Below are 19,462 nucleotides of genomic sequence, written 5' to 3'. Positions count from 1 at the left end.
TTATGGTTTGTAGTGCCCACTTAATTTGGGGTCAGGAATCCATTTGGGACAAGGCACAGCTCTGCGTAGGAGTCTCCCCAGGGCCTCCATCACATCCTGGTTCCTCAGGCTGAGGATGAAGGGGTTCAGCATAGGGGTGACCACTGAATACATCACCGAGGCCACTGCCCGGTATCTGGGAGAAAGAGATACAGCCGAACTGAGGTACACCCCAAAGCCTGTGCCATAGACCAAGGCAACCACGCAGAGGTGAGAGCCACAGGTGGAGAAGGCTTTGTGCTTGCTAGCAGTGTTGGACAGCTACATTAAAGAGGAGAGAATCTGATGGTAAGAGAACAGGATCCCAGAGGCAGAAAATGCACAAACCAGGGCAGTTACTACATAGAGACAGATGGTGTTCACCAGGGCATCGGAGCTGGCCACCTCGAGAAGCTGAACCAGTTCACAGAAGACATGGGGGATCTCGGTACCCACGGGGAAGGTCAGGCGAACCAGGAGCAGGATATGGAGCATGGCGACACAGAACATGACCAGCCAAGGCACCAGCACCAGCAGGCCACAGAGGTGAGGGTTCATGATCACTGGGTAGTTCAGTGGGTGGCAGATGGCCACAAAACGATCATAAGCCATCACAGTCAATAGGAAATTGTCCATTCCACCAAACATCATGAAGAAATACATCTGAGTGAGGCACTCTGGGTAGGAGATGTCTTTCCTCTGGGTCTGGATGTTCACCAGCATCTTGGGGATAGTGGTGGAGGTGAAGCAGATGTCTACAAAGGAGAGGATGGAGAGGAAGAAGTACATGGGGGTGTGGAGGTGGGGGTCAAAGGTGACGACCAGGATGATGAGCAGATTTCCGAGCACAGTGCTCAGGTACATGGACAGGAAGAGCCCAAAGAGGATGGGCTGGAGTTGAGGGTCATCTGAGAGGCCCAGGAGGTGGAATGGTGATTCCCCTGTGAGGTTTTTTGCTGTCATAGTCCTGGCTGTTCTCCTTGGGACAAGTAAACAAAAATTCAGTGAACGCTCACGTGGTTGTATTTGAAGTTATTTGTAAGTAGTTGTAGTCAGGGCTTTCAATTCAACATAGGACTTGTGAGTATATTGTCATCCCATCATGGTCTGTGACTCCCAGCCCCTTCTATCCCTCAGTTTACCCATTTCTAGCTTCACGTTTGTACATTGAGTTTTAGGATTGCATTTGCCCACCCTTCCTCTGTCCATTCATCTGCCCATGTCTTCCCCTCACCTCCCCAGTCAGAAAATGCTTTCAACTCCCAGGTATAATTGTGTTACTTCTTGTGAATGTGGACCACGTGAGAAGAGACATGAGAGGCCATCACCGTGGAGTCGTCCTACCGTTGTCTGCAGGCCATGGAGCTAGCATTTATCTCTGGAATGGGAGCATTTGTGGGGAAGACCTCAGTACATGGAGTTCCTGGATGCCATTCAGCAACATCGCCTGGAGTCTAGGGAGCAGTCCTGGACTGAACTGTTTTCAACACGACACATTTGTTACCTGTGTGGATGGAATACAGCATGGCTGATCAACATGGCTGTGCATGCCTCCTGACAGAGAATTCCTTCTAAAATATGCGCAAGTAAAGAAGAGAGTGCTAGAGGAGAAAGAAACATCATATCGCAAACACACAATACATTGAGGAAACCACCTTTGGCTTATGCCTGTCATGCTAGCTGCTCAGGAGGCTGAGATCTGAGGTTCATGGTTCAGTGCCAGCCTAGGCATGAAAGTCTGTGAGACTCTCAACTCCAATTTGAAGCACCAAAAAATGGAAGTGTTGGAGCTGTGGCTTTAGTGGTAGCCTTGACTAAAATGTCTGAGGGATACTGAGTTTAATCTCAGGACTGGCACACACACACAAACACACACACAGATATACAATATACAACACATATCTTCATGCCCTGGAGCAGGAACAAATTATGTGGAAATCAGCAAAATTAATGGATCATACAATAATAAACTGGATGAATTTGGTTCATATGCTCAATGCTCTATCCATGTATCTATCTATGTATCTATGTATCTATGTATCTATCTATCTTGAATGTAAATTTTTATGGGGACAAGCCTGATGGACAGGGAAGGAATGGTGGTATTGAATAATAAAGAATATGTGAAGATGAAGATAAAATCCACCAAACCCTGTTGAAATCAGGGGCTGGGACTATGGACCAGAGAAAGACCTACAGAGGGGTTTATTGTGATCAAAATACAATATATACCTGTATGGAAATAGCACAGCAAAACCCATTTTCCCAGTTGCTATACGTAGAAATCCATTCTGTGCACACTGAAGCCAGTGTGCATGTGCAAAACTAAGTGAGGGAAGTTGGGTGCCAGTGGCTCACAGCCAGCATTCTAGCTACTAGGAGGCTGCAATTGAAGTATCAGGGGGTGAAGCCAGCTCAGGCAGGGAAATCCATGAGATTCTCATTCTTGATTAATCACCAAAAGCCACACATGAGCTATAGTTCACTTGGTATGGCTCAGAAGCTCAGGGACAGTACCCAGACCCACAGTTCAAGCCCCACGACTGCCACATGTACATGCAGGCACACAGACAGACAGACACACAGACAGACACATACACACACACTCATAGCCCCCCACGAAGGAGAATACTTCCTAATTCATAATTCCGTTGTTGTCTAGATTTTGTTAGGGACACAAATGCGAAACCAACCATTCATTTTCAGTCAAATATGCCAGGAAAATATTGGAGAGGATAAGAAAAAAAAGTCCAAAGTTGGCATTGGTGCTTCATCTCTGTAATCATTGTCTCAGGAGTCTGAGATCTGACAATTGCTGTTCAAAGCCAGTCTGGGCAGGAAAGTCCTTCAGACCCTTATTTCCAAATAATGACAGAAAAAGCTGGAAGTGGAGCTGCTGTTCAAGTAGTAGAGTGTTGGCCATGAGTAAAAGGAGCTGAAGAACAGTGCCAGGGATAGAATTCAGCCCAGGCCTAGACAAACACACACACACACACACACACACACACACACACACATGGACACGCACACACACACGCACACACACACACACACACACACACACACACACACACACACGTCCCTGGCCTGGAACCCAAAAGACAATACCTGGTGCACAATGGAGCTTTAGCAGGTGATTAATAAATATATAATGAGATGTAGCAAAGCTGACAGATAACGCTGATTATTGGGAAAGAGTGAAGAAAAGCGAAAAACCTTCCAGAAAGGAATTTCTTGAAGAAGGAGCTCTAGGTTGCAGAAAATGAGAGAAAGAAAGGAAATCAGAGTTCACAAAGCCTGAACTCCAAGTGCCTTATAGTTCTGGGACCTCACCTGCAGATGTGAACTCCCTTCTGGCCCTTCCCATCCTCACTATTCCAGAGGATTGCCTGCTACTCACCCCATCTTCTTTTTGTCTTGTTGTTCATAAATTTACATTTCCCCTGTCTTTACATGGCTCTCTGTTTTGGTTATCACTGAAGATTTCCTATCTCCCCAACTCCTCCTTAGAAGTTTGTTGGCTGGGATTTTGACCGAGATTGGATTCAGAGAAGGGAGTCAGAAGCTTGTGCAGTTCCTTGCAAATCAATCGATGAATGTACTAAGATGTCCTCATGAAATGAATTGCCTTTCATGAAATAATTGTCTTTATGAAATGAAATGTCTTTCCTGTCTCCAAACCATCTTGTTCCCATGAGTTTAAGTGAAGATGACTTCATGGATAAACAGATTTAGGTTAATTTCTTGCATTATTGTAAGCAGTTACAGGGTGAGAGGAATTAATTTATTCCAAGGGGAACACAGTTTCTTTTGTTTTTTTCCTTTTGTTTTGGTAAAAAGATAACAATGAATTCTCAAAGGAACTATTAATGTCTATAGGAACTAAAATCATGTCAATTTGGCATCTGTCTTGAAGAATCTTTGGTCATGTAATATAAATGACTTGTTCTTTCAGGGAAAACAATTTCTTGATTTTCATTCATTATTTAATAGTGTCTTATACTTTGAAGTTATAGATAAAAATCCCATGTTTTGTTTGGTCAGCAGCACACTGAGACACCCAGCACCCTATAAAATTATATTTATTATCTCATATATGTTGCTCTTAGTATCCACTCAGAATATCACAAGAATAGCTCAGTGCCCTGTTCAGTGGATTTAATCAATGTATGATTATTTAATTATTATTTAATGAATGTATCCTCCCTGGTTAACTGGACGTTTGTATTTTCTGATCTTCATTTCTCTCATATCAGCCCCAACTTCCTTACCTTCTGTTACTGCTCCCCTCGGCCCAATTGCTGGATTTCTATGAAGTCAAGCTTAGAAAACACTGCCAGATATGATGTCTCACTCCTGTCATCCGAGCTACTCAGGAAGCTGAGATCTGAGGATCTCGGTTCAAAACCAGCTCAGGCACTAAACACCGTGTGACTCCAATTAACCACCAGAAACCCAGAAGTGGGTCTGTGGCTCAAGGAGTAGGGCAGTAGTTTTGAGCTCAAGAGCTCAGGGACAGCACCCAGGCTCAGAGTTCAAATGCAAAGACCCACAAAAAAATAAAGAGAAAAAGGAAAAAGAAAACAGTCTCAATTAGATGCTGCTGGCTCAGGCCTGTAATCCTAATTACTTAGGAGGCTGAGATGTGAGGATTTAGACTTAGAAGCCAGTAGGGCAGAAAAATCTGTAGAGTCTTCTCTTCAATGAACCGCTAAAAAGGCAGAATGGAGCTGTGGCTCAAGCAGAAGAGCAGAATCCTTGAGCAAAACCAGTCTTGGCTTTTGTTTCAATATCCTGGAGGTCTTTTCAATTAGCTTCATATTATATGGCCTTGTGTATCAAGGTTTTGCTCTATTGCAGATCTCTGCTAGTAGAGCCCAAGATTTCTACTGATTATGACAAATGAGGGGAACCATTGAGCCTAATTTCCTTTGAGTCTGGCTTACTTCACTTAATATGATTTTTTTCTAAGACTTTCCATTTCCTAACAAATGGGGCGATGTCGTTTGTTGTCCTCAATGTACTATGTTATCTCTCATCTCTTTTGCTGTCCCTTGGGTATCTCATATTGTTACAGTATCTCACTTTGTTATCTGATATATTGGATTAATTTGTGTTTGGTTATTTGAAATTGGTTAGGGAAGGGGGGAAATCCAAGACGGGGGAGGGTGGAGGGGAGGGTAATGGGGACCAAGACATGTGAAAGGGTATCAATATATGTGAATTAATGCACCTTCTATCTGGCAAATATCATGTAACCCTATTATTAATTACAATAAAAATAAATAAAAAAACAACCAGTCTTGAATAATGCCCAGGCTCTGAGTTCAAGCTGCAAGAGCAACACACACACACACACACACACACATGAAAAGAAATGAAATCCCCTAAATAAACACAGGAACATATGATCTCCTCCAGATCCTATTGAAAGATGGAGTGTGTGCGTGTGTGTGTGTGTGTGTGTGTGTGTGTGTGTTGGTTCTGGACCAGTATTTCAGGGCCTGGGCATTCTCCCTAACCTTTTGTACTGAAGGCTGGTGCTCTACCACTTGTGCCACCACTCTACTTCTGTCTTATTCTTATTTAAGTGGAAATAAGGTCCTGGAGGTTTTCCTGCCCAGGATGACAGTGAGCGTCCACTCTCGGATCTCAGCCTGTGGAGTAGCTGTGGGTTCAGGCTTGAGCCACTGGCACTAAAACTGATTTTTGGAGTTACTTTAGTGGAGGTCACATCCTGTATACACAGCCACATTCTGGGATTTGATTTTCCAATTTGTTTGCACCTTTTTCTCTTTCTTGATGGATTGCTCTGGCTGGGACACAGTGGTGAGTGGCAGAGTGAATGCAGGCCCAGCTTACTTCCACAGTTTTATGGGTAGAGATTAGAGTGTCACAGACTTTCCTGCCCAACCTGGTTCTGAATAGCCATCCTCACATCTCAGCCTGGAACACCTGAAGCTCAAATGAGAGAGGAAATCCTAGAGGACATAATTGAAGAAGTAGCATAGACTAGTCCTTTCTGGAAAGTTCTGTAATATTTTATTAAATAGGATGATAAATTGAGAAAAGAGATTGCAGCAAATCAAAACTTTATTCAGAACACTGGAACTGCTTATTAGAATGAAAGAATTGTGTGGGATGTTGACTTACAAAACCACCCAGGCACAGAAGATGAAGAAAGACCTCTCAACACCAAATATTAAAGGTCCATAATTAAGTTGACTTTACAATGACGAAAAAGATTGATGAGATAATGTTTATTTATTTATTTACTCATTTATTTTTTGTTTGGTCATGGGGCTTGATCTCTGGGCCCAGTTGCTATTCTTGAGCTCTTCAGCTCAAGCCTACTGCCCCACCTCTTGAGTCACAGCACCACTTCTGGTTTTGTTGGGGTTAACTGGAGATAAGACTGTCATAGACTTTATTGTCTGGGCTGGGTTTGAACTGTGATCTTCAAATCTCAGCCTTCTGAATAGCTACGATTACAGGTGTAAGCCACTGCTCCCTGCCAAGCAATCTTTAAGAGAGGTAAAAATGGCCATAAAGAAATCCATGAAGAAATAGTCAACCTCTTAACTACATAGAATACACAAATCAATAAAAATAAAACACTGTGATCCTGTATTATGTCAATGCTGAAGGAAATCTGTAACACCAATTCTGGTGAAGCTGAGAAGAAACAGGCATGTTCAGACACTGTTGTCTGAGGATGTCACTTAGTATAGCTATCATGGAAACAAGTTCATACTTGAGTGGAAAGAGAAATTAGTAAAATAAAAAAAGAAAAAGAAAAAGAAAAAAGAAATGCCCTCAAACTTAAACAAAATCTCACATGTAAGGCTATAACTGCTCTTCTGAAAGTGTTGGGATTTTATTTGGATTCTTGTATGTGTTTATTCTGTTTCTGCTAAGTAAAAAATGAAGTTATTTGTCTTGCTAAGTGGTGGAGACTGACATCTCTCAACCCAGGCTGAGATCTGAGGACTGGGGTTTAAAGCCAGCACAGGCTATAGTCTGAGAGTCTCATCTCTGATTAGCTCCCTCTTCTGGGGATTGTGTAGATGTGTCTCAAATAACAGAGAAATAACTGACCAAAAATGTGCAAGGACAGCACCAGGCAATGAATTCAAGTCCCAGGGCTGTAGGAGAAGATGAAGAGGAAGTGGAAGAAGCAGAAGTAGAAGCAGAATAAGAAGGAGAAGCAGAAGTAGAAGCACAAGCACGAACAGAAGCAGAACATGAGGAGGAGGAGGAGGAGTTGGAGGAAGAAGAAGAACTCATTTTGTGTTTTAGGAGAAGAATTAGAAGAGGATAACTTAAGGGGACACTGTGTAAGTTTGGATTGTGATCAGTGCTTTCTATGTACAATTAGAAACGCCCAGGGAAATTTGTACAACACCAATCCAAATGGGAATATTAAGAAAATTCAGACTGAAAAGAATAGTTGTTCTTTTCAGGTTAGTGAGTAAATTTCTTTGAAATATAGATGTACATACACCTACAGGGAAAGCCAAAGGGGCTTTGCAGGGAACACATGAATTAGTATGTGTTTTCCTTTTTTTGCCAGTCATGGGCTTGACCTCAGGGCCTGAGCACTGTCCTTGGACTTTCTCAAGGTTAGAGCTCTACCACTTGAGCCTTAGCACCATTTCTGGCTTTTTTGTATGCATGTGGTACCAAGGAATCGAACCCGGGTCTTCGTGCATTCTAGGCAAGCACTCTACCACTAGGCCAATCTCCTGGCCCCTAGTATGTCTTTTCTAAATAAAAAATCTATCTATCTATCTATCTATCTATCTATCTATCTATCTATCTATCTATCCTCAGTCCTATAATAAAGGAAAAGTGTCATTGATGGTGATAATCAGCCAATTTGTTTTCTTACTTCCAATGGACTACATTGTCATGTACTTCACAATCCATCAAAACAGGAGACCACTCTGCCTGGCAATCTCCCCAGAGCCCCCATCACGTCCTGGTTCCTCAGGCTGTAGATGAAGGGGTTTAGCATGGGAGTGACCACTGTGTACATCACCGAGGCCACCTTGCTTCTGTGGGCAGAGGAGGACACTGCAGAGCTGAGGTACACCCCAAGTCCTGTCCCGTAGAACAAGGAGACCACATAGAGGTAAGAGCCACAGGTGGAGAAGGCTTTGTGCTTGCTAGCCGTGTTGGGCAGCTTCATTAAAGAGGAGATGATCTGATGGTTAGAGAAGAAGATTCCTAAGGCAGGAAACACACAGAACAGCACAAAAGCCAGGTACATCCAGATGTCACTGAGGAAGGTGTCAGAGCTGGCCACCTGGAGAACCTGAGCTAGTTCACAGAAGAAATGGGGGATGGTGGTTCCCGGGGAGAAGGTTAATTTCCTCATCAGTACAACATGGCTTAGTGAGATGCAGAAAATGAGAAGCCAAGACACGAGGACCAGGAGGCCACAAAAGTGAGGGTTCATGATAAGTGGGTAGTTCAGTGGGTGACAGATGGCAACAAAGCAGTCATAAGCCATCACAGTGAATAGGAAATTATCCATTCCACCAAAAATCATGAAAAAATACACCTGAGTGAGGCACTCTGGGTAGGAGATGTCTTTCCTCTGGGTCTGGGAATGGTTGTGGGTGTGATGCAGATGTCCACACAAGACAGGTTGGAGAGGAAGAAGTACATGGGGGTGTGGAGGTGGGGGTCAGAGGTGACTGCCAGGATGATGAGCAGATTTCCGAGCACGGTGATCAGGTACATGGACAGGAAGATCCCAAAGAGCAGGGGCTGGAGTTGAGGGTCGTCTGAGTGGCCCAGGAGGAGGAATGGTGTTTCCCCTGTGTGGTTTTGTGCTGTCATAGCCCTGGTTGTTTTCCTTGGGGCAAGTAAGGAAAAGTTCAATCAATGCCCGCTACCAGCTCAGGTGGTCATGCCCTTCCACTGCCAGATTCTTTTTTTGTTTCCTAATGGCTCCCCCGGGGTTGACCTGCACAGCCAAGATTGGCTCCACTCACTTTCATATTGTAATATGTGGGTAAATATCCCCTGTGTTTTCTGTTCACTGACTGTGAGTTTTATTTTTTTGTTTTTTGCCAGTGGGCTTAGGCTTGGGCCTAAGCATTGTCCTTGGACTTTCTCAAGGCTAGAGGTCTTCCACTTGAGCCTCAGCACCACTTCCAGTTTTTTTCTATGTATGTGGTACCGAGGAATCGAACCTGGATATTTGTGCATGCTAGGCAAGCACTCTGCCACTAGGCCAAACTCCCGGACCCTGACTGTGAGTTTTTGTGTTTTGCTAGTCCTGAGGCTTGAACTCAAGGCCTGGGCACTGCATTTGGGCATTGTCAAAGTCAGAGCACTATTAAGTGATTCACAGAATCACTTCTGGCCTTTTCTATGTATGTGGTACTGAGGAATCAAACTCGGATCTTTGTGCATGCCAGGCAAGCACTCTACCACTTGGCCGTGCTGCAGTCCGTATGAAATGTATTTTTCTAAACCTTATTCTTATGTAGTTGTACCACGGGGCTATAATCCAATGATCAGTTTGTGAGTACAAGACCATTTCATCAATGTCACTCCTTCCATGGTCTCCACAACTCCTCCCAGTCCAACCCCTCCCTCAGTTCACCCAGTTCCAGCTTCACATTTGTACACTGAATATTACGAATGATTTTGCCCACCTTTCCTCTCTCCATTTCTCTGTCCACCTTTTCCACTGCCTTCACCTTTCAGGAAGCGCTTTCAACTCTCAGGCACAATTAATTCTTTTACCTATTTTCCTGGTGGAGGGAATGTTCACTCTGTAATAGGATCGAGTTGTTCTCCCATTGTGTGCAGTCCATGGAGCAAGCATCTATCTCAGGAATGGGAGGATTTGTGGGAAAGATCTCAGTTGTGGATTTCCCGGATGTCATTCAGCAACATTTTCTTGAGCCCAGGCAGCATTCGTGGGCTGAGCTGTTCTCAACACGACACATCTGTTACCTGTGTGGATGGAATACAGCATGGCTGGTCAACATGGCTGTGGATGCCTCCCGACAGAGAATTCCTTCTAGGTGATTTCTTCCAAAATGTGAGAGAGGGTAAAAAAGAGACTACCAGCTGCACAGAAATGAGGAGAAAGGAACACAGCATCATTAAATAACATGTAATGAGCTTAGCACATTTTTCATATTTTTTATTGTAATTAATAGAAGGATTACATTATATTCACCAGATAGAAGGTGCATTATTTCACATACATTGATACCCTTTTTCATGTCTTGGTCCCCATTTCCCTTCCCCCCACTCCCACCCCTATCTTGTTTCCCCCTTCCCTATCCAATTTCAAATAACTAAATTCGCATTTATCCAATATATCAGATAACAAAGTGAAATACTGTAACAATATGAGATAACTAAGGGACAGCAAAAGAGATGAGAGATAACATAGTACATTAAGGACAACAATTACTCGTTATATGGCTTTTGTTCATATATCCTGGAGGTCCTTTCATTTAGCATCATAGTGTATTGCCTTATGTATCTAGGTTTTGCTCTATTGCAAATCTCTGCTAGAGAGCCCAAGGTTTCTACTGAGTATAACAAATGAGGGAAACAATTGAGCCTATGTTCCTTTGTGTCTTCCTTAATTCACTTAATATGATTTTTTTCTAAGTCTTTCCATTTCCTTACAAATGGGGCGATATCATTTTTTCTGACAGCTGGGCTTAGTACATTTATCTCATGCCTGTAATCCTAGCTACTCAGGAAGTGGAGAACTAAGGCTTGGGATTCTATGCCAGTCTGGGCAAGAAAAGTCTGTCAGATTCCTTTCTAACTTTTCAGCAGTAAAATGATGACAGTGGATCTAGTATCAGCCTTGAGTAAGAAGTCTCAGAAACATTGACTCTAAACCCCAGAACTGGAACACACACACACACACACACACACACACACACACACACACACACACCATCAGCACATGTGTGAGATTTTCTGCTCTAGAGCAGGAACATATTATGCTGAAATCAGCAGAATTAATGGATCATGCAATAGTACATTGGATGAAATTGATTCATATGCTCAAGGCTCTGAGAGAACAAGTTGTCTAGAAATATTTACAAAGAAATTTTATGGTCTGAACACAAGTGTTTGTCATCTCCATAACAATTACCAGTGACAGCATCCTTTATGCCCATGAAATGGCCACTGTGTACATCAGAATGACAGCTTTTGGGCGGAAAAGCTTCCTGGAAATGGAAATCATTTGTGCTGGGGGAGGGAAGATGGATTCTTATCAGTAGGAGTAGAAAAGGAAGGCGCAGGCCTTCTAGGTTCAGGCAAGCAATGAAATCAGCCCTGCTGTCCTTCCGTGGATGAATGGAGAACAGAGATGGACACATAATGGAATATTCTTCAGTCTTTAGGAAGAATGATTCCATCCTGTGGAGGAAAATGACTGGAAGTGTAGATCATGTCATCTGAAGCAAAATAACCCAGGTTCACAAAGACAAATGGTACGTGCGTTCTCATCTTCACAGTTAAATATCCATATATCTATGGGTCGACTACTCAGCTAAGAATCTTCTTACCTACCTTCCAACCTTCCGCATGTTTATTATTTATGTATATATGTGTCTACATATCATATACATACCAGGCTACTGTCTGCGATCTCAGTACAATATAAGTGTCTACTGTTGTCTATGTATGTATGCCTGTGTGTATCTATTATCTATCTACCTTTGTGCATACCTGCCTGTGTCTCAATTAGTTATATATCTATCTACCTTTTTCTATTACCTCCTGATGTATGTATGTATGTATGTATGTATGTATGTATGTATGTAAAAGACCATCTATTAACTGTGTGTCTATCTGTCTGTCTGTTGATTCATTATCTACCTAGGTAACTGCATCTTTGTTAGCATCTCCTTTTGTATTATTTATTATCTATATACCTATTATTTATCTAACATGAATGTAAATGTTTATGGGGAGAAGCCTGAGGGAGATGAGGGAATGGTGGGATTGAGAAATACAGAATATGTGTGAAGATGAAGATAAAATCCACTAAACCCTGTTGAAATCAGGAGCAGGAATTATGGGCCAAAGAAAGAGCTACAGAGGGATTTATTGTGATCAAAACACAATATATGCCTGTGTAGAAATAACACAGCAACCCCCCCTTTTCCAGTTGGAATACATAGAAAACCATTCTGTGCACACTGAAGCCAGTGTGCATATGCAAAACTAAGTGAGGAATGTTGGGTGCCAGTGGCTCACAGCTTGCATTCTAGCTACTACGAGGCTGCGATTGAAGGATCAGGCAGGGAAGTCCATGCGATTCTCATTCCTAATAAATCACCAAAAAGCCACATGTGGGCTGCAGTTCACTTGTTATGGCTCAGAAGCTCAGGGACAGTGCCCAGGTGCACATTTCAAGTACTATGACTGGCGCAGGTACATACAGACATACACAGACACAGACACAGACACACACACCCACCAAGGGGAATTCTTCCTTACTAATAATTTGTTGTTGGCTAAATTTTGTTATGGACACTACTGGGAAACATACCATACATTTTTGGTCAAATATGCCAGCACTGGTGGTTCATCCATGTAACCATCATTGCTCAGGAGTCTGAGGTCTGACAATGGAAGTTCAAAGCCAGCCTGGCCAGGAAAGCCCTGAGAGCCTTATTTCCAAAAACTGACAGAAGAAGCTGGACGTGGAGATGCAGCTCAAATAGTAGAGTGATAGCCTTGAGCAAAAGGAGCTGAGGAAGAGTGCCAGTGTTAGAGTTGAAGGGCAGGCCTAGAGACACACATATACACACAGACAGACAGACACAGACACACACCCAGACATAGACACACATAGACACAGAGATGCACAGACACACAGACACACAAGTCCCTGGCCTGGAACCCAAAAGACAATGCCTGGTGCACAATGGAGCTTTAGCGGGGGATTAATAAATACATAATCGATGTAGCAAAGCTGACAGATAACGCTGATTATTGGGAAAGAGTGAAGAAAAGCAAGAGACCTTCCAGAAAGGAACTTCATGAGAAAGGCGCTCTAGGTTGCAGCAAGTGACAGAAAGGAAGGAAATCAGAGTTCACAAAGCCTGAACTCCAAGTGCCTTAGAGTTCTGGGACCTCACCTGAACATGTGAGCTCCCTTCTGGCCCTTCCCATCCTCACTATTCCAGAGGATTGCCTGCTACTCACCCCATTTTCTTTTTATCTTGTTTTCCCTCGCTGGTCATAAATTTACATTTCCCCTGTCTTCACCAGGCTACCATGGTTCTGTATTTTGGTTATCACTGAAAATTTCTTATCTCCCCAACTCCTCCTTAGAAGTTTGTCGACTGGGGTTTTCATGGAGACTGGATTCAGAGAAGGGAGTCAGAAGCTTGCGCAGTTTCTTGCAACTCAATCGATGAATGTACTAAGATGTCCTCATGAAATGAATTGCCTTTCATGAAATAATTGTCTTTATGAAATGAAATGTCTTTCCAGTCTCCAAACCATTTTGTTCCCATGAGCTAAAGTGAAGATGACATCATGGATAAATTTTTAGGTTAATTTCTTGCATTATTGTGGGCTGTTACAGGGTGAGAGGAATTAATTTATTCCTGGGGAACATATTATTTTTGTTTTTTTCTTTTGTTTTGATTAAATAAAGGAATCCTTAAAGGATCTATTTATTTCAACAGGGGCTAAATCTCTGGAGCAATATCTATTTGGCTTCTGCCTTGAAGAATCTTTGGACATGTAATAGATCACTTGATCTCTATAGGAAAAAATTTTTAAATTTTTTTCGTTAAAGTTTCTTATGCTTTGAAACTATAGATAAAAATCCCACGTTTTATTTGGACAGCAGCACACTGAGACACTCAGCAACCTATACAATTATACTTGTTACCTCATATATGTTACCCTTAATATGCACTCAGAATATTATGAGAATAGCTCAGTGCCCTGTTCAGTGGATTAAATAAATGCATGATCATTTAATTATTATTATTTAATGAATGTATCCTCCCTGGTTAACAGGATATTTGTATTTTCTGATCTTCATTTCTCTCATATCAGCCCCAACTTCCTTACCTTCTGTTACTACTCCCCTTGGCCCAATTGCTGGATTTCTATGAAGTCAGCTTAGAAAACACCGCCGGGCATGGTGGCTTACTCCTGTCATTCTAGCTACTCAGGAGGATAAGATCTGAGGATTTTAGTTCAAAACCTGCCCAGGCACTAAAGTCTGTGAGACTCTTATCTCCAAATAACCACCAGAAACCCAGATGTGGGTCTATGCATCAAGGAGTAGGGTGGTAGTGGTGAGCTGAAGATCTCAGGAACAGCACCCAGGCTCAGAGTTCAAGTCCAAGAATGGACCAAAAAAAACTAAAGAAAGAGAAAAAGGAAAAAGCAAACAATCTCAGCTAGGTGCTGCTGGCTCAGGACTGTAATTTGAAATACTTAGGAGGCTGAGATGTGAGGATTTAGAGTTAGAAGCCAGTGGGGCAGAAAAGTCGGTAGAGTCTTCTCTTCAATGACCACTAAAAAGGCAGAATGGAGCTGTGGCTCAAGCAGAAGAGCAGAATCCTTGAGCAAAAACAGTCATGGACAATGCCCAGGTTCTGAGTTCAAACTCCAAGAGCAACACAGACACAGACAAAGACACACAGACACAGACACACACAGACACACAGACACACAGACACACACACACACACACACACACACACACACACACACACACACACACACACACAGGAAAGAAATGAAACCCCCTAAATAAAAGCAGGAATATATGATCACCTCTTGATCCTATTGAAAAATGGATAGTGTGTGTGTGTGTGTGTGTGTGTGTGTGTGTGTGTGTGTGTGTGTGTGTGTGTTGGTTCTAGGCCTGGAGTTCTGGATCGAAGGATTCTCCCTAACCTTTTGTGCTCAAGGTTAGTGCTCTATCACTTGTGCCACAACTCCACTTCTGTCTTATTCTTCTTTAAGTGGAAATAAGGTCCTGGAGGACTTCCTTCTCAGGACGACTGAGAGCTTCCATCCTGAGATCTCAGCCTGTGGAGTATCTGGGGGTTCAGGTTTGAGCCAGTGGCACCAAATTGATTTTTGGAGTTGCTTTAGTAGCGGTCACATCTTGTATGCATAGTGACATTATGGGATTTCTTTTATCAATTTGGATGCACCTTTTTCTTTCTCTTGATGGATTGCTCTGCTGGGACACAGTGCTGAGTGACAGGGCGAATGCAGGCTCCAGTGTAATCTAGATCTTAGAACCGTCCAGGTTTCTCCATTCAGTACATTGTTTGCTGTTTCCTTACTAGAGAGAGATCAACTGTCTGTCTCTGTCTCTGTCTCTGTCTGTCTCTGTCTCTCTGTCTCTGTCTGTCTGTCTCTGTCTCTGTCTCTCTGTCTCTCTGTCTCTCTGTCTCTCTGTCTCTCTGTCTCTCTGTCTTTCTGTCTCTCTCTCTCTCTCTCTCTTTCTCTCTCTGTTGTGGGCATTGAACTCTAGGCCTGGGTGCTATCTGTTTGAGCCACAGCAACACTTTCAGTTTTCTGGTGGTTAATTGGAGGTAAGATTCTGATGGATTTTCAGGTCCAGGCTGGGTTTGATCTGTGATCCTCAGATGTCGGGCTCCCGAGTAGCCAGGATTCAGGTGTGAGCACAGGCTGCCCAGTTTACTTCCAGCAGTTTTATGGGTAGAGATAAGAGTGTCACAGACTTTCCTGCCCAACCTGGCTTGGAGGCGCCATCCTCACATCTCAGCCTGTTAGACCTGAAGCTGAAATTACAACAGGAAACCACATAGAATGTAACTGGAGATATAGCCAAGACTAGTACTTTCTGGAAAGTTCTGTACTATTTCATTAAATAGAAGGAAAAAATGACAAAAGGGATTTCATAAATCAAATCTTTATTCAGAGCTCAGGAAAGGCTGATGAGAATGAGAGAAGTGTGTGGGGTCTTCACTTACAAAGAGCCACAGTCCCAGGAGATAGAAGGAAAGCCTCTCAGATACTCAGCACTTAATACTAAGTGTCCACAAGTAAATTGACTTCACAATGAGGAAAAAGATGGAAAAAATAATGTTGATTTATTTATTTAGTCATGTATTTTTTGGTTTGGTAATCGGGCTTGATCTCTGGGCCTGGTTGCTGTTCTTGAGCTGTTCAGCTCAAGGCTACTGCTCTACCCATTGTGTCACAGCACGATTTCTGGATTTCTGGCTGGCTTTCCATTGTGATTCTCAAATTTCAAGCTCCTGAGTAGCTAGGATTATAGGTGTGAACCACTGGTCCCAGCCAAGACAATCTTTAAGAGAGGTAAGAATGGCCATAAAAAAGCAGTGTGGCAGTGCCTCAAAAGGCTAAACATATAACTCCCTTATGACCCAGCAATTCCACTACTTGGCATTTACCCAATCATCCAGAAACAAGGACATACTAAATCCACTAGCACAACAATGTTCATTGCAGCACTATTCACCATAGCAAAGATATGGAACCAACCTAGATGTCCCTCAGTTGATGAGTGGATCAACAAGTTGTGGTATTTATACACAATGGAATTCTATGCTGCTGTCAGAACATCGCCCCATTTGTTAGGAAATGGAAAGACTTAGAAAAAAATCATATTAAATGAAGTAAGCCAGACTCAAAGGAACTTAGCCTCAATGGTTTCCCTCATTCGCCGTAATCAGTAGAAACCTTGGGCTCTACTAGCAGAGATCTGCAATAGAGCAAAATCTTGATACATAAGGCCATATAATGTGAAGCTAATTGAAAGGACCTCCAGGATAGTGAAACAAAAGTCATAAAATGAATGATTGTTGTCCTTAATGTACTATGTTGTCTCTCATCTCCTTTGCTGTCCCTTGGTTATCTCATATTGGTATGGTATCTCACTTGGTTTTCTGACATAGTGAATTTATTTGTATTTGGATATTTGAAATTTGATAGGGAAGGGGGGAAAACCAAGACGGGTGGGGGGTGTGGGGGGGAGGGAAATGGGTACCAAGACATGTGAAAGGGTATCAATGTATGTGAATTAATGCACCTTCTATCTGGCAAATATCATGTAACCCTTTTACTAATTACAATAAAAAAGAGGGAAAAAAAGAATGGCCATAAAGAAATCCACAGGACATGCAAATCAATAAAACACTGTGATTCTGTATTATGTCAATCGTGAAGAAAATCTACAACAACAATTCTGGTGAGTATGAGAAGAAACAGGCATCCTCAGACTCATAGTGTTATCTGAGGATGTCACTTGGTATAACTCTCATGGAAACACATGCATATCTGAGTGGGAAAGAGAAATTAGTAAAGAAAAAAAGAATTGCCCTCAATCTTTTTTTTATATTTTTATTGTAATTAATAAAATGGTAACATGATATTTGCCAGATAGAAGGTGCATTAATTCACATATATTGATGCCCTTTCACGTGTCTTAGTCCCCATTACCCACCTCTCCACCCTCCCTCCCCTCTTGGTTTTCTCTCCTTCCCTATACAATTTCAAATAACCAAATACAAACCAATCCAAAATATCAGATAGCAAAGTGAGATACTGTAACAATATGAGGGACACAAAAGAGATAAGAGATAACATAGTACATTAAAGACAACAATCATTCATTATATGGCTTTTGTTTCAATATCCTGGAGGTCTTTTCAATTAGCTTCATACTATATGGCCGTATGTATCAAGGTTTTGCTCTATTGCAGATCTCTGCTAGTAGAGCCCAAAGTTTCTACTGAATATGATAAATGAGGGAAACCATTGAGCCTAAGTTCTTTGAGTCTGGCTTACTTCACTTAATATGATTTTTTCTAAGACTTTCCATTTCCTAACAAATGGGGAGATGTCGTTTTTTCTGACAGCAGCATAGAATGCCACTGTGTACAAATAGCACAACTTGTTGATCCACTCATCAACTGAGGGACATCTAATGCTGCAATGAACATTGTTGTCGTAGTGGATTTAGTATGTCCTAGTTTCTGGACGGTTGGGTAAATGCCAAGTAGTGGAATTCCTGGGTCATAGGGGAGTTCTATGTTTAGCCTATTGAGGCATTGCCATACTGTTTTCCATAGGGATTGAAAGAGTTTGCACTCCCACAAACAGTGTAATAGTGATCCCTCCTGGTCACATCTTCTCCAGCATCTGTTGTTATTAGTTTTCCTGATCCTGGCCATTCTAACTGGAGTGAGTTGGAATCTTAGAGTTGTTTTGATTTGCACTCTTTTATGACCAGAGATGTTGAGCATTTCTTCATGTGTCTATAGGCCATTTTTGTTTCTTCTTCAGAGAAGACTCTCTTTAAGTCTTTGGCCAATTTTTTAATGGGGTGGTTGTTACTTTGGAGGTTAGTTTTGGAGTGATTCAATTTTTTGAGTTGTTGATATATTTTAGATATGAAGCCTTTGCCCGTTGTTTGGTTGGTGAAGATCTTCTCCCACTCTGTAGGCTTCCTGAGCAGTTTACTAGCTATGTCCTTTGCCATACAAAAGCTCTGCAGTTTAATGCAGTCCCATTTATCCAGCCTTTCTCTGATTTCTTGTGTTTCTTGGTCCTTATTAAGAAAGTTTCAACCTGTGCCAAGGAGGCCTAGTGTGTCTCCTATTCCTTCCTGTAAAGTTTTCAGTGTGTCAGCTTTTACCTCCAAGTCTTTGATCCATTTGGAGTTAATTCTAGTGTAAGGTGACAAAGAAGGATCCAGCTTTAGTTTTCTGCAGGTGCTTAACCAGTTCTGCCAGCACAACATGTTGAAGAGGCTGTCTTTCCTCCATTCTATTTTTTTTGGCTCCCTTGTCAAAATTAGGTGGCCATAGGTCTGTGGTTTAATATCTGGATCTTCAGTTCTATTCCATTGGTCTTCAGGCCTGTTCCTGTGCCAGTACCAAGCTGTTTTGATAATTATAGCTCTGTAATAGAATCTAAAGTTTGGAATTGAAATTCCTCCAGCGCTGTTCTTTCTGCTAAGAAACCAACACTACAGAGAATTCTCAAAGATGTTCTATACATAGAAAACCAAAATAAATGCAATATAGGGAAAGAAATGGCACCTAAACAGCATACCATCTAAGGACCACAAGAACTGTCAAGACACAGGCCCAAATCCAAGCTTTTAAAAATGATAGGACCTAATAAATATCTCTCATTCCTAACTCTCAATATCAATGGTCTTAACTCTCCAATTAAATGGCATAGGCTGTCTAGTTGGATCAAAAAGCAAGAGCCATCATTCTGCTGTCTTCAAGAGACACATCTTACGCAAAAAAACAATCATCTTTTGAAAGTGAGAGGTTGGAATAAACTCTCTAAAGCTAACAGACTGGAGTTGCCATCCTCATATCAGATAAAATAGACTTCAAACTAAAATTAGTAAGAAAAGACAAAGAAGGTTACTACATCCTACTAAAGGGATCTT

General features: G+C 42.1%; 2 pseudogenes; both read right to left on the bottom strand.

Moving 5' to 3' along the window:
- Window positions 1-981, bottom strand: LOC150068083 (olfactory receptor 7D4-like; annotated as a pseudogene).
- A 6,955-nt stretch (window positions 982-7,936) lies between these two features.
- Window positions 7,937-8,865, bottom strand: LOC150068082 (olfactory receptor 7D4-like; annotated as a pseudogene).
- Between the last annotated feature and the right edge of the window lie 10,597 nt (window positions 8,866-19,462).

The sequence above is a fragment of the Megascapheus bottae genome, chromosome 1 (assembly GCF_031878675.1).
Source record: "Megascapheus bottae isolate mThoBot1 chromosome 1, mThoBot2.hap1, whole genome shotgun sequence".
Lineage (NCBI taxonomy): Eukaryota > Metazoa > Chordata > Mammalia > Rodentia > Geomyidae > Megascapheus > Megascapheus bottae.
Note: the sequence above shows the minus strand (reverse complement) of the source record. Positions and strands in the feature narration are given on the sequence as shown.